We start from the raw sequence: 17168 nt of genomic DNA on the forward strand, positions 1-17168 counted from the left end.
GTCCATCAACTGAAGAATAGATAGAGAAAATGTGATACATCTACATAATAGAATGCTACTCAGCCATTAAAAACAAAGATATCTTGAATTTTGCAGGCAAATGGATGGATCTTGAGAATATAATCCTGAATGAGGTAACCCAATCCCCAAAGGACATTCAAGGTATATAGTCACTTATAAGTGGATATTAGCCATAAAATAGAGGATACCCATGTTGTTCTCCATAGTCCCAAAGAAGCTAAACAAGAAGGAAAGCACAAGTGAATATGTTTGAATTGTACTTAGAAGGAATAAAATAGCCATAAGAGGCAGATGGAGGAGGAAACTAGGAGGAAGAGGGAATGTGGAGAGGAATGAGGGAATTGGGATCACATGTAGGGAGGGACAGGAGGGATGGCCAGATTGATTTAATGAATGGAAATCTGCAATTGACAGTGGTGAAGAGGTAGAGGGCATCTCCAGGATGAGACAGATAAGGTCTCCCGGGGATAAGGGAGGCACCAAGAATCAATGGAGGTGATCTTAACTGTGATGTACAGCTTTAGGGATATGGAACTTGAAGAGGCCACTTCCTGTAGCCAGGCAGGAACCCCAATGGAGCAATAGGGACAACCATCTACCCACAAAACTTTCCACCCAAAATTTATCCTGTCTACAAGAAATGCAAGCTGGAGGAAGGAGCAGAGACTAAGGGAATGGCCAACCAATAACATGAGATCCATACCATTGGCAAGCACCAATCCCTGACACTATTAATGATACTCTGTTATGGATAGGAAGCGAGCATAACCGTCCCATGAAATATTTCATGCAGCAGCTGACTCAGACAAATGTAGACAGCTAGTGGATAGAGCTTGGAAGAACAGAAGGAAGGATTGTCTTTGAGATATCTTCTAGCTGGGATGCCTTGTCTGGCCTTAGTGGAAGAGGAAGCATGCAGCCTCACAGAGACTTGATGTGCCAGGGTTGGGGGATACCCTGCTCAGAGAAGAAGGGGAGGGGAGATGGGGGAAGTGTTTCTGGGAGGGAGTTACCAGAAGAGGGTCAGTAAGTGGCATGTAAGGTCAATAAGTTATGGCTATGAAAAACAAAAGCAAAAACTCCATAGGCAGGAACAAAGGAGGAAAGGTCCCTGAGGACAAAGCTACTCGCCTGAACTCCTTAAAGTTAATACACTCACTATCAAAGGCTGCCATGTACCATGAAAAGCTGTTTTGGAAGGTGAATGAGTTTAGAATTCTACAGAAATCTTAAATAATAAATAATAGAGATGATATAAAGATATAGATTATATATAGAGAAAGCAATGATAGATAAATGTACTGACAGATTGATTGACACATAGGAAAGAATTGTGGGAAACAGGAAGCCTCCTGACCTATAATACAGAGACCCAGAAAATCTAGTGGTACGGATCTAAGAAGATTCATCTTGACTTGATTAGGAATCACCATTGAGGCACTCTGGGTATATCTATGGACACCGTGTGTATCTGTGAGGGTGTATTCAGAGAGGAATGGGTAAGGGAGAACACTTCCCTTGAATATGGATGAAGCCAGTCTGTGGGCTAGGTATCCAGACTTAATAAAATGAGAAAGGAGAAAGACACTGAAATTTGAGAATACCCCCTTTTCAGCCTTCTGGCCCACTATGAGGTGACTTGCTCTAACCAAACCTACTCCCTTGTCAAGATGGAATGAAACATCTGAAACCTTCAGCCAAATGAACACTTCCTTTCCCAAGTTGTTTCTGTCATATATTTGATCAGAACAATGAGTTCAGTTCTAAAGACCTGAGAACCAAAGAACCTAATAGTGTAACTCCCAGAATAAACATAGATGCTGATGATAAGGGGTGGAAGAAGAGGAGAGGTGAGGAGGGAGGAGCATTCCATCATACCAGCAGTCATTGTCTCCAAAAGTCACCTAGGGAAGACCGTAACTAACTTTCCAGGTACCCCTTGACACAGAACACTTGGAGAGGAACCACTTGTAAGTGGTTCTAAAGATGCTCAACATTAATTGACTTAGTAAGTTAGAAATGTATCTTTACATTCTAAAGAAACTACAATCTAAGACTCACACTAGCCTCTTTTTCTCCTTCCATCTACCTCTTCTCACCATTAGCCAAACCTCATCATCATCACCATGGTAGCCATCCTCATCAAAGGCACATCCATTGGAGCATCCCAGAAAACTGCTTTCTGTCTGCTCTAACTGAACTTGGAACTTCATTTTCTTTAGCCCACTGTGCAGACTATAGAAATTTTGACTACTTAATTATACATCATTACTTAATTACTTGACCAAATCAGATTCTTACCCTTCTCAACGGCTTCATTTCTATCTTCTCTGGACCCTTAAAAATAGCCACTTTACAGCAATGAGGTTCACTCACAATGAACCAGGGAGAATCTGTCTGGTTCTCAAAGGAAAAAGAGAAACAGAAATAAAAAAGAAAAGAGGAAAGAAGAGAAAAGGGTAAATTTTTTTTGTTGGACCATTTCTGGTGAAGGGATAATAATCATTCTTGAGGTTATTCAAGAAAGCTTTTCCCACAGGCATTTATGAGTTAAATTGATTTTGCTTTTGTGGAGATATACACATTTCCTAACTTTTAAAAGAAATGTGACCTAAACAGGGTGTTAAGTTAGGGTGGTAGTTTGAATAAAAATGGCCCCCTTAGGTGCTGTCTCAGTTCGGGTTTCTATTACTGCAAGGAAAACACTATGACCAAAGAGCAAGCTGAGGAAGGAAGGATTTATTTGGCTCATACTTCCACATTGTTATTTATCACCAAAGGAAGTCAGGACAGGAACTCAAACAGCATAGGAACCTGGAGGCAGGAGCTGATGCAGATGCCATGGAGGGGTGCTGGTTACTGGCTTGTTCAGCCTGCCTTCTCATAGAACCCAGGACCACCAGCCCAGGGATGGCACCATTCGCCATAGACTGGACCCTTCCCTACTGATCACTAATTGAGGAATTGCCTTACAGCTGCATTTTATGAAGGCATTCTATGAGACTCAATTGAGTCTCCTTCCTGTCTGATGACTCTAGTTTGTGTCATACTGACACACAAAATCAGCCAGTAATAGATCTATAGAGAGTAGCACTATTAGGAGGTATGGCCTTTGTTGGAGGAAGTATGATTCTGTTTCTTCCTGCTGTTAGTGGATCAAGATGTAGAACTCTCAACAGCTTCTTCAGCAATGTCTGCCTGCATCCCTCCATGATTCCTGCCATGGTGACAGTGGACTAAATCTCTGAATTGTAACCAAGCCCCAATTAAATGTTTTCCTTTATAAGAGTTGCCATGATCATGGTGTCTGTTCATAGAACTAGCAACCCTAGATACATGGATATACCTTTGTCAGGGATGTTATCACTAATGACTACAATCCCAAAAATTCTAGAGTTAAAACATTCTAGAATAGACTTTTTTTTCAGTCTTCAGTTAGTGGATACAGAAAACATTTTCTATGGAAAAACCTACTTCTTTACTATCACTGATATCTCTCTTCCAGAATCTAAAATTCATACCCTCATTATCAACTTGATGGTCCCAATATATCTTTCCTTAGGACCTTCATAGTAAAAGAAACTTTGGAAAAAAATGTAATGTGAAGTAAATAGGTTTCCCTTTTTAGAGGTAAGTTTCCTAATTCTTGAAAGCAAGTAACAGAAGCCTCCTTTTCTCAAGTTGTGGCTGGCTAGGACATGCCCATACTCTCACAGCTAAGTAAAGCCTATTCTACCATGCTGTCATAGTCAAGAATTCTATTGCTGTGACCAAACACCATGATCAAAAGGAACAGTTGGGAGGACTAGTTTATTCAGCTTACACTTCAGCATTTGTTCATCACCAAAGGATGTCAGGACAGGAACTCAACCAGAGAAGGAACCTGGAGGCAGAAACTGAAGCAGGGGCCATGGAGGTGTGCTACTTACTGGCTTGCTTCCCCTGGCTTGCTCAGCCTGCCTTCTTATAGATCCCAGGAACACAAGCTCAGGCGTGGCACCTCCCACCATAGTCTGGGCCCTTTTCCATTGATTACTAACTGAGAAAGTGCAGTATAGCTGGATCTCTTGGAGGCATTTCCTCAACTGAAGATCCTTCATCTCTGATGACTCTAGCTTGTGTCAAGTTGATATAGAACCAGCCAGTATGCATCCATCCAGCCTAAAAATTTACAAGGTACATTTACTTTCTAAATAGACTGGAGTATTCAAAGCACAATGAGTCCTTCATTTTTTGGTTTGGAGTATTTACTTTTTAGTGAGAGAGTTCTGAGTTTGAGTAGTTTTGCTTTTTGGTTTGGGTTGTCTATTTGGTCTGTTCTTATTGTTTGGTGTGTTTGTTTGTATGTTTGTTTCATCAACTTGGGGTGAAAAAGTTCTGGCTCAAGGTGAAGTTTTTAATCACTCTAACTATGCAGTTCACTAAATGAGCCTGTGGACCCTGGACTACTGTATGTTAATAGAGCCAAGACATCAGGTAGATGAGGAAACTAGCATGTGCAGAAGGCATAAGGCCCTATAGATGTGACCAGCACTTGGGATGCCAGAGCCCAGGGCCCCAGCTTCTATCTTAAACAAGGCATATGTGCTACCAGCAAAAGAGTCTAAGAAAGAGGTTGATAGGAGTCCAAAAGGTGACAGCAAGTGAACTGAGCCAGAAATAACATCTTTAAAAAAAAAACATTGTTTTGATTGTATAGATATAGAGGAGCAATGTACTGGGTATATGTAGCAGAACCCAAGCCATATCTTTGGACCCTGAGAGCAAATGGAACATAAGAGATATGCATAGTAAAGGGCATCAAATGTTATCATTCTTCTCACAAAGAGAGGAAATGCTGCAGGAGGGGAAAGGGAAGGAGGGAGCAGAGCCTGCCTGAGGAATTGCAGTTAGGATGGCTCTAGCCTGTAGAACTGGCACAGAAATCAATGGAATCAAATTACTAGTCCAGATCGGTACTGGGATGGGAATGTCACTTATGATGAAGATGGTCTTTCAAACCAGTAGAAAAAAGATTCAATATACACAGCAAATTTCTATACACATGGGGAAAGTTCAATTTAGACCATACTCCCACCATAGTAAGCAAAGAGGAATTCTAGATGGTTCAATGCACTATCAATTGAACTAATTGAAAAGCATTTTTGGTGTAGTGTATGCATGGTATACCTGTCCATGTGAATGTGTAGTTACACACATATACATATGTGTGAGCATGCAGAGAAGCTACTTGACATGAGTGTCGGTCACTTATTTCCACTTTAGTTTTAAAAAGTACATTTATTTATTTATTATTTAGTACATGTTTGTGTCTGCTTGTGTGTGTTGGTGGCTGGGTGTGAATGTGGATGCTTGTGTACCACAACCTGTGTGCAGATGCCAAAGGACAGCTTTAAAGAGTTGATTCTCTCCATCTACCATGTGGTATGCATTGTCAAGCTTGATGACAAGTGCTTTTTACTCGTGGGGTCATCTCTGGAACCTCCACCTTCATTTTTTTAATAAAGTTTTTAATGATTTTTAATGCTTTCTCTGAGATTGCAGGTATGCAGAGCCACATCAAGTTTTTCTGGGGTTCCAAACTCAAGACCTCATGATGAGTATCACAGAAGGTCCGTTTAGCCCAAGTTATATAATGGAATCCTTTCAAGAACTAACCAACAAATTATAAATAGTGTTTGCCTTCCACACTGTACATTTTGAAGCATTTCTTGTCTCATACCCTCACCACTTAGAGCAGCCTGGTAGACAGACACCAAACAAGGAAATCGTGAGCTCTGACCGTGTCGCTGTTACCAATCAAAGATGTGGCAGGACTCCAAAGCCTCTTTGTTTCTGGTTAAAAGCCTGCATAACTTCTTCTTATTGTTTCTTAAAGATACTGACCAATCGTTGGAGCCTTCTTCAGGGAACAACCTGTACACACTGTGTAAATATGCACCTGTGACAGAGGGAAAATCAAGCCCTCTGTAGAAGAAGCAAATAGCAGACTTGTTGCTGCCACCTCTAGCTTTGCACTTCATCCCACAGATAGTGTCATTGATAAACCAGTCTCCAGTTAACTGAAAAGGAAATGTTTCAATGGTGTTTCTAGGATTAAGGGGGTGATGGGTACCCTGGGTGGAAACAGAACACAGGCTCCCTATCTTCCTCTTTGTGTTAGAATACATTAAATCCCTCTGCGTTCTTCTTCCCGTGGTGCCTGAATAGATTTTAACTGATTTAACAGGCAGGTAGAGTGTATGTGTATATACATATTCCCTGCAAGGTACAGGCAGCGCCACTTAATTTATAATCATTCTTCCTCTATTGAGAGACTCTGTGTCATAAGGTACCATTAACTCAACTGCTCTATGGTATAGATGCACTTTATTGGGGATAATGGAGAGAGACACTCTCTCAGAGGAGATTCACTGCAGAGGACCTTTCCAAGTGGAGTGACAATCGGGCACAGTGTCATGAGATGGCATCAGATAATGGGCCATCAGTGCAACATAATTATTCTTTATGGATTTTAAAGTGAGCAACTTCCCTGGAGCCTGACATTAGCAGGTTTCCAAGGTGCTTGATTGTTTGAGAGAAAGATGGTTTGCTACTGTTGGCCATAAAATATAAAAAGAGGAGCAGAACAGAGAACACTAGAAAGGCTGAGAACCAAGGAGCTCAGGTGATCCAGGCTCTGTCAGACCTGCCTGCACCACTGGTGTCCATCAAGCTGCAGAGGCTCTGCTGTGGAAAAGGCAAATTTCGAAGTACTCGACTTTTAATGTCTTATAAGGATTAAGTTGAGAACTCTGGGAGGAGAGGAAAAGTTCTAAAGGAAGGGTAATCTGGAACTAGAGAGTGTAATAGAATGTATGCAACATAAGCGTGTAAGGTGGAGCCTCAGTGGTTAAAAGCACTGATTGCTCTTGCAAAGCACCTAGGTTTAGTCCCTAGCACCCATATGGCCTCTCACAGATCTCTGTAACCCTGTTTCTAGGAGATCCAATGTCCTCTTCTGGACTTGTCAGGCTCCAGTCATGCACATAGTACATATACTTATATGCAGACAAAATATTCTTACATATAAATAAATCAATAACTCAAAAATAAAAGGAAAGCAAGAGAGAATATTTGGGGGAAGAGAGCAGCAAAAGGAAGGGGAGTGATGTGGAGAACAGGAGGGAAGGTAAAAAAGAACAAATTGTGGTGATACAGATGTGTGAAAGTGTAGCAAGAAGCCCCACTAATTTGCTTGCTAGATAAAAAATTAACAAAGAGAAATATGTGTGGTGCATAAGAGGTAGTCAGAACCCATTCTTCTGTCGTGGGACGTCAGGGTTGTTTCCAGATGCTGGCTATCACAAACAAGGCCACTATGAACATAGTGGAATGTGGGCCCCTGGAAATGGTGGGGCATCTTTTGGGTGTATTCGCAAGAATGATATTGATGGGTCTTCAGGTAGATAGATCTATTTCCAAGTTTCTGAGGAACCTCCGGATAGATTTCCAGAGTGGTTGTACCAGTTTGCAATCTTACCAGCAATGGAGGAGTGTTCCTCTTTCTCCACATCCTCTTCAACATGTGCTGTCACCTGAGGTTTAGATCTTAGCCATTATGATTGGTGTGAGGTGGAATCTCAGGATCATTTTGATTTGCATTTCTCGGATCACTAAGGACTTTGAACATTTCTTAAGTGCTTCTCAGCCTTTTGTGAATTCTTGGTTTAGTTCTATACCCCATTTTTGATTGGGTTGTTTGACTTTTTGGTGATTAGCTTCTTGAGTTCTTTATATATTTTGGATATTAGCCCTCTATCAGATGTAGGGTTAGTGAAGATTTTTCCAACACACATCCCAAGAGGACTGCAGGTCTCTGTTCATTCAGAGACGATGCACCTAACCCTCAAGAGACTGGAGTCCCCAGGGAGTTTAGAGGTCAGGTGGGGAGGGGAGTGGGGACATCCACGTGGAGACAGGATTTTGGGAGGAGGTATGGAATGTGGAACAGTCGCAGGGTAGATGGGGGGCATAAAATGTGGAGTATAAAAAATTAATTAATTAATTAATTTTTAAAAAGAAGTAGTCAGCAAATATGAAGAGTTACCCTTACCCTCTGTAAGTTTCTTTCCCTCAGTCTTCTTCTCTCCTGTCTTTTCTTTTCCTTCTTCACTCCTTACACATCCTACACTCAGCCACTAAATAACATCACCAGCACCTAACAGACACTCTGTGGTGAAACCATTCTGAAATTCATTATCTTAGAGGATTGTAAGAATGTTCTTCAAAAACATTTGTGTAAAAGATGTTTTAAACTCAACCAGACATGTAGGTAAACTATAAATATTGCACATTAGTTGTCTGTATGCCAGGTCCATACACTTTTTTTTTAATAATTTCTTCTCACTCTCCTACCTTCTCTGTGTAACAAACTTCATCCTTGATGCCATCTGACCTTACTTTTGTGTGTTGGGGGTTACACAGACACTTCCCACTGGCCATTCCAGAGTTCACCATTCCTCTGTTCTCTGAAGCACTTGGGGACCCCACACCCTCTGAGTTCTCAGCTGAAGAACACAAACAATGGGGAGACAGAACACAGTAAAAATCCTCCGCCCTTCACCCAGATTGAAGCATCTCTATGCGTCATATATTTCACTCCCCCTTCAGTTCCTGACCATGTTTTCTCCCTTTCTATTTTAGGATCTTGGGATGATCCAATACTACATTGGTTTCTTTTCTGTTGCTGTGACCAAACACCATCACCAAAGGCTGGAATGATAACTCATCACTTAAGAGCACTTGGTGATCTTGTAGAAGACCTGGGTCCAATTCACAGCATCTATCAGGCCCATTATAACCAGCTGTGACTCCAGCTTCAGAGCATCTGATACCTTCTTCTGGATTCCAAGGCACCAGGCATGCACATGGTACACAGTCAGACATGCAGGCCAAACATTTGTTCATCGAATAAGTAATAACATAAAATACAGTTAAAACACCATGACCTTTTAGAAGAAAGACTTTATTCTGGCTTAGTGCCAGAAGGAAAAGATCGTGGTGGGAAGCATGGCACAAAGTAGGCATGGTGGCAGGAGTGGGACGCTGAGAGCTCACATCAACTACAAATATGAAATGGAAGGAATGAACTAGAAGTGGAGAAGGCTATGACTCTCAGAACCCAAGCCCAGGGACACAGTTTCTCCAGCAAGGCAGAACCCTTCCATAACCTCCAGCAACAGTACCACCAGCAGGGAACAAGTGGTCAAATACAGATGGGGATATTTCCCATTCAAACCACATTAGTTACCCTGTGTTCCATCCATACCTTTGTAGGTAGCCCTTTCCTGAGTTAGTCTTATTACTTCTACTATCTAGTTCCCTTTTCTTTGCCATTTGTCACCAAATGTCTAGCTATATAATTATGATTTCTCGTTCCTTTCTTTCCTTTTGATGTAGATTTCTATTATACTTTTCAGCATTATTTTGATTAAAAATGACAGAAACTCAATTCGGAAGATTTAATAAAAATGAATGTGATTTCTGGGCACATATCCAGGATCTTGATGTCATCGGCCACCCTCCCTCCCTCCCCTTTCCTCTCTCTCTCTCTCTCTCTCTCTCTCTCTCTCTCACATCTCTCCTTTTTTCGACATTATATTTTCTCTGAATGGCTTAATCTAGATGGTAGGAAAAAATGGTCACCAAACATAATGGTTTACATCAACTGCACAAAAATTTCTACTGCAATAAAATGGTGTCTCTTTTTTTTTTAGTTCTAACAGGAGTTTTGACATAGCTATGACTGTCCTGTCTGTTAGTATTGCCAGACAGGTGAGACTCTAATTGGCCACTGTGATCAAATGCTTTAACATAAAGGACTGTAGTGATCACACATGCAGTGGAGACTGCAAATAACTGGAAAGACAACTTTCCAGAGAGTGACTAGTTTGGAAAAGTAGAGAAAATTAATTATAAAGTGAGAAGCCTATTTTATTATTTAATATTCTATCAGTATCTACTCATTATCTAAAACAATTTGTTTTATTATCACATTCTTCCATTACATTCTCTTGTCCCCTGTATGACTTAACATTCCTCAAATAATTCTAATTTCATCTCATATGTGATTTTTACTTCAAATTCCATACCTAGCATATGAGAGAAAATGTATTTATCTGATTTATGCTGTTTAACATAATGATGTCTAACTATATCCATTTTCCTTCCATCGAGATAATGTTCTTTGTGTTTAAATAAAGCATATATATCTGTGCATATATATCACATTTTCTTAATCTGTTATTCATCTGTTGACAAATAACTAGGCTGGATCAATAGCTTAATTATTGGAACCAACACAACAATAAATACAGGTGTCAAGTATCTCTGTGGTATGAAGACTTGGAGTCCTTTCAGGTCTGTATTCAGCAGTGGTGGAGTTGGCTTCTAGAGCAGTTCTCTTTGGAATTTTCTGAAGAGTTTCCACAGTAATGTCCATAGTAGCTGGAACTATTTATAATCTACTAGCAATGTGCAAGTTTCTTGATCCCTGAATCTTCACCTCTAGATGCGGTGAGATCAAATTTTACTGTAGATAAACTTTTTCTTGATAATTTTGGACTCACCAAATGATCCCCAAGTCCTTTAAATGGTCATTCAAAACCTGCTTAGAGCCCATCTCCTCTTCCCCTCCTCCTCCCCTCCCCTTTCCTCTCCTCTTCCTCCTCTTTCTTATACTCTTCCGAGTAAAGCTGTTCCTCTCTCCTGCACAGAAAAATTTACTAGCAAAGCACATAGAAGCTATACACAAGACAATTAGTCAATGTGAACTCATGGTGGAGTACAGCCCATTCTTGCTGTATTTGGTAGTTTTCTTGGACTGTATGGCTAACTCTAGTACCTGAGAGACTTCCTAGACTTAAGATTTGGTAACCTAGAATGGAAAACTGTAGAGAGCCTTGCCACCTGGCAGGAACTTGACATAGACCAATGTGAAGTTCCTCTCCCAGCCTTTGAGCTGGAACTCCTGTGTTAGCCATAATCCCCTCCACCTAGAGTGGAGAGCTCAGACCAAAGTGAAGCCCATTGTTCTTCAAGGACCTGCAGTTTCCTGAGAGACACTAGCCACCTGTGGAGCAACTGAACCAGTTCTGCTGAGAAGTTTCCAGCCTTTTCCCCTGCATATATATTGGGAGTTCTTCATTAAACTTTGAGACCTTGAACAGCAATGTTGTCTTGGTCTTCATCTCTTTTTGCCACCTTCTTATACATTCCCAGCTTCCCTTCCAGATAACCCATTCGATGTAACTGTGGGCAGTTACAGAAAAACAAGAGAAAGCGCCCTCTAAAGAAAAGATACTGTTTAGAAGACAAGAATTAAGTGTGAAATGCAAACAATGGGAGACCTGTCAAAGATTATTCATGATGACTCTGTCCTATGAGCTTCCAGGACATGTGCAGCCCAAAGAGAAGTCAGCCATGATCCCTTTCCTCAATAGGCATGTGAGAAAGAATCAAACAAACACAGACAAGAAAGTGAGGTGAGTGCGGTAGGCGGGGGCACTCAGGGGTATGGAAATATATGCAAGGATAGGCCTAAGCACCTCAGAGGCATCTAAGGAGGTGGACGGCATCAGTGCATGGATTTTATGTCATTTACAAATAGCGGAGGTTTATTTAGTCCATGATTCCGAAGCCTATAACCCAGCCTGACATCTGGGGAGGACCTTCTTGCTACACATAACATTATAAGGTGAGCCAGAGCAAATGAGCTCATTATGTGAGGGCATTAGTGCTTTGAGGGAGCCAGCCTCGTCCCATGATCTCATCTCATTCTAATTACCTCAAGGCTCTACCTCCAAATGCTGTCAAACTATGATTTGAGGTTAAATGTCCAGAATAAGGAAATGATGCCTGAGCCAAAACATAAAGGAGGAAGAAAACTTCAACCTCATGTTCAAAGAACTGGAAGAAAAAAGAGGCAAAGTAAGGGGCCCATGTGCCTTCAGGCACTCAGCAAAAATCAATTACAGGGAGCCACAAGTCTTCCAAGTGACAATGGAAACGGCTAAGAACACAAAGACTCCAGAACTCTAATAAGAGAGAGGCTAGGGAGATGTTTTAACAGTTAGGGGCATTTGATGCTCTGGCAGAGGACCCTAGATCAGTTCACAATACCTACATAAGCCAGAGAACATTGGTCTGGAACTCTAGTTCTAGGTGATCTGGTGCCCTCTATTGGCCTCCTGAGGAACTGCAGGCACATAAATACAGGCACACATACGAATGTAATATTTTTAAATATAATAATAAAATTTTATGAGAGAGAACACACAGAAAAAGTGTGGCAGAGATACCCACGCCAAGTCTTAAGGGATAACCAGCAGCAGCATTTGTAAGATGCAAGGGAAAAGTATTCTAGAGGGATAAACAGCAAAAAGAAGCTGGGACCGACAGGGTGGGCTGCTTGAAGAAGAGAGAACAGACAGCTTTTGAAGAAGAAAAAGTGGCCAGTGTTGGGGTCCATAAGGAGGAGAACAGCTTGAGATGATGCAGACAGGCTTCCCAGCCTATTAACCGAGCCTGGGATATGTGGGGCTTAGACGGCTCCTCTGGCCGCTAGCGGAGCAGGTGTCTTCAGATCAGGAAGAACAGTAATCAGCAGGCAAACTAAGAGATGACAGTGGCTTGGAAAAGTTGGGAGTTGGTGGTTATGGGAAAAAAGAAAAGAAGAATAATCTGTAATGCCTCTCATGAAGAGATCCTGCGGCATCACCAGGACTGGGTGAGAAGAAACAGTGAAATGTAGGTGCCTGGAGCCCCAACCCAGACGTCAGCCTTCGAACCCCACCTAAGTAGCAAAGTCCACTGATTCTACCTTCCTGCTTAGAATGGGCGTACATACATTCCCAGGAAATACCCAGACAAAGCGACTCAGCCTTGCTCCTACTCATTTTAACTTTCAATCACTTACCGAGTTTTTATTTCACAATTAAATTTCTCTCTAAAATATTGCATTAGTCAGACACTCTCCTCTCTCTTGAAGGAGTCTGATTATCACAACTGTGTAATCTGTTAGGAGAGAGATTAAAATGCTTCACTTTTTGGCAGATGGTTTTCTAGGACAGAGTTTCTAAGTGTCCAACATTTCTTAAATGAAGAAAAGAACAGATGTTAAAAATATGGATCAGGGATTAAGACCCCTTGGCTGCTCATCTAGAGAACCCAGGTTTAATTCCCAGCACCCACAAGGTGGCTAACACCCATAACTATTTCTCCAGTTCCAGGGTCTCTAACACTCTCTTCTGGCCTTCTTAGGCACTACACATTCATGGTACACAGACATACGCGCAGGCAAAACACACACAGCTATAAAATGAAAATAAATCTTTAAAAAAAAGTTTTTAAAGAAAAGTATGACTATTGCACCTGAAGTTAAGTGTTGCCAGAAACCCAGCAGGCAGTGATCTTCTATCTTGTGTCTTCCTCACTCAATGCCACAGAATCCAACCTCAGTCACTATTTGGACTGCAGAGTCCATTCTGATGTCCAGAGGCCACCACCAAGGCCCAACTCCAGCCATTAACTGCTTCAGTGCCCCGTGCAGCACAGAGGTGTCTGGGATCGTCAGATCTGCAGATTTCCAACCATACTTATCTCCCCAGGATGTAATTAGCTCAATGTGATGATGTATAATGTAAATCCTGGGTTTTAACCTCCCTTTGCAACTCATTGAAATGTAACACTTTTCTGAGATATTAAGTACAGGGGGAACCCCAGATGGTTATTGGATAATAAGTGCTCAGTTTTATTAATAGTTAATCCACATATTATTAGTGGGTTGTTGTGTTGTCTAGAGAGAGAATCTGTTATTGAGTTTGGTGTGGCTCTGTCTCTTTCTTCCAGCCTCTTTAGCCACATGTCAATGTGGACTAGACGTTGGGACATCTTGGTTACTGTGCCCCCTGTGGTTAGGTAGGTCACAGGCTTTGGGGAGAAATTCTACTACTATGCTGAAAGACAGACATAGTGTTAAACTGACTTCTAAAGACTTATTGTTAAGCCCATAGATTAGTGCATCTCTCAGCCTTCCTAAGAGAAGCTACTTTTAGCAGATGGTGATTAACACAGAGACACACACTTCTGAACAGTGTGCAGAAAATAAGAAACTTTAGGGTGCTTAGTCCTAAATGGGATGCTTATATCACACACACACACACACATGGACATATACATGTACACCCCCCCCCCCCTCAAGTCTCAGGATCATGAAAGAGGGAGCAGACATTGTAACAGCCAGAGGCGGAGGATGACTACAAGGAACCAGTGCTTACCAGACACACCATGAAGCCACCCTTAGGAATTTATAGCGGGTGTGACAGTGTGCACAGATCAAGCCAGGCAAAATCCCAGCATGGAGATGGGAGGTGACGGAAAAGTCCCACATCTAACAGGGAAGCTATTGGCAAATGATGGCATCTGGGAGGAGACTCTGTTTCCTTCCAGGATGAAGCCCCGAAACGCAACCCATGACCTAGTAAATGACCCTATCGTCACGCACATATGGCAGTACTAGGTGGACAGAATACATAACAAAAGGAAATAAAAAAGAAAAGAACACGTGAGATTGGGAGACAATAACCGTGCAGAGATAGAGAAGACAGTGGAGAGGGAGGAATAGAAAGGGAACTTGAGCAAAATACATACCGTGCATCAGACTCAGGCATGAACTTCTCAAATAAGTAAAAGGACTTTCCTGGGGGAAAGTTCTGACTGGAGAGTCATGTACTCTGGTGTGAATTTTGACACTGGCTTCGTTATATCTGAGAAGTCTATAATGCTGGCCCAGCATTCAGAACTTTGTGTTAGAAGAAATGATATTGTTACTACATTCAGAAAACCTTGAATTGAAGAAGGGTAGGAAGAAAGTCCTTTGGTAAAAAACTTTGCTACCAGTGGGAGGCTGGCTGGGTTGGCTTTATGGGCCTGCTTTTCAGACAGAGCCAGCCTGGCACGCCAACTTTTTTCCATCTCCCCAGTCAGCAGCAGTTTTGAGGGTGATTACCTGATAAATTGGAATCGAAGCCACAACAAAGGTGAGCTAGGGCTGGATACCCCTGGCTCATCTGCAGAGAATCTGGGAAGATTCTGTGGTGAAACGATTGGATCTACATGCACACACCAGCATAATACTGTTCTAACTCTGAGCAGACTCGCCCAAGGGAGAAGGACTATCAGGGGGACTATGACCAGGAGCTTCATAGTAGCTCAAGAATCCAGAACGTAAAGAATAATTTCTCACTCAGGTTTTGGCTATAATTGCTCTCCAATATGTCCTCAAAGAAAGAGGTAGAATGGGCAGGAGGCTCCATCCCCAGGATGCCAGGCCTGCCAGTGCCCGTGACTGTACAGTTAGATGGCACTGAAGCCTGCCAAGGCCCAGATTCCAGCACTCACAATACAAAGCGTCAGAAAGCGGAGTGTTTTATATGTTAATGGATCCAACCCTAGTTGGATCACTATTTAGAAAAATGATTCAGTTTTCCCTTTGCTTTTCACTCTTTTTCCATTCAATCAGTGATCTAATTATGAGAAAAGCGAATGGTGGTAATGCCGCACCAGGCCCCAGAGTCTAAGGCTTGAGAGGGTAAATACAATTACACATTGTAATGAAAGCAAGCGGAGTGCCTTCCAGCCTCTGCTTCAACACATTCAGCTATGCTTTTGGAGAGGCATAAACAATGCAAAAACCTATAATTGCTGTGTCAGTCATGGCAGCTATGCAGAATACCAAATACCACTCTAAGCCGCCAGCTTTATGGCTTCAAAAAAGGTACAAAGCCACACTAGCTTGTGCTGGGAGGGTCTAAGGGACCAGGCAGCCATGCATTCTTAGGTACTCAGGACCCCTGACTAGGCTTCTTTCGCCTCTGAAGACAAAAATGCCAGCAAGCATAAAACATCCACCTAATCTCTCACAGATACAGGGTTCAAAATAGTAGGGACCATGAGCACAGCTTTTTTTTTTCTTTTTCACCTTTACCTATAGACCCTCAACCTAAAGCTTCATGGACATCATTGTCTCTAGATCATGCTTTCCAATTGAAATGAAATATGAGAAGTCAGATGTGGTAGTACATGCATGTGATTCAGCACGAGGGAGGCTGAGGCAAGAGGTTCGCATGTTCAAGGCCAACCTGGCCATGCATTTGGAAGAATGATGGCTTAGCATGGATAAGGCCCCAGATTCAGTTCTTAACACCGAAAGTTAAAAAATAAAATAAGTAAGTAAATAAATAAATAAATAAATAAATAAATAAATAAATAAAGATACAATGCAAGCCGCATGTGTCACTTCAGAGGTTAAAATCACTTCCTATTCCAGAGGATCCAAGTTTGGTTCCCAACATCCATAGTTAGGAGGCTCACAAGTACCTATATCTCCAGCTCTAGAGGATCTGATGCCCCCTTCTGGGTTTTATAGGGACAGCACTCATTTGCATAAACTTTACACAGATACACACCTAGTTTACTTGGCCAAAGAGATGAATGAAATTATGTTATTTGGAGGAAAATGGATGCAATTATCAACTGATGTTTCCTGGAGAAAAAACACCCTATGCCAAAGATTCAATCTGTAGACTGACTGACTGGAATTTCTGAGAATTGGAATGTTAAAAAATCAGGGTTGAAATTCTTATTGGAATACATTCAGTCCTTTTGATGGCCGCATGCATCCCACCTCCGCATCTTTCTATCAAAACCCTTTCTGAATGTATTTACTTGCAGATTGTCACTTTTGAGCAGCCCCAAAGCTCAGGCTGTCACTAAGAGTATTTGAAACCTGTAACAGATTGCTCAGCTGTGCTGTAACTTGCCTTGTTGCATCTAACTAGTGTCTTGACTTTGAACTTTCTTGGCTGTTACATGAATATTAGAACATGAATATTACCACTTGCATGGTAAGGCAGGTCACTTAGGACATGATGAATCCGCATTTGCAGGTCCTCATCACTCATATTTGGATTCAGAATAAATTAGTTTCTTATCCCCTTTGGAGAGCTGGGGGTTTTGCTAACAGTCTTGGTCACCCAGATGAGATACTCAACGTGAGCCACTTTCATCAGAGGCTATCCCTGTCAGAAGGTACAGGCATGGGCCCT

The sequence above is a fragment of the Apodemus sylvaticus genome, chromosome 1, assembly GCF_947179515.1.
Source record: "Apodemus sylvaticus chromosome 1, mApoSyl1.1, whole genome shotgun sequence".
Classification (NCBI taxonomy): Eukaryota; Metazoa; Chordata; class Mammalia; order Rodentia; family Muridae; genus Apodemus; species Apodemus sylvaticus.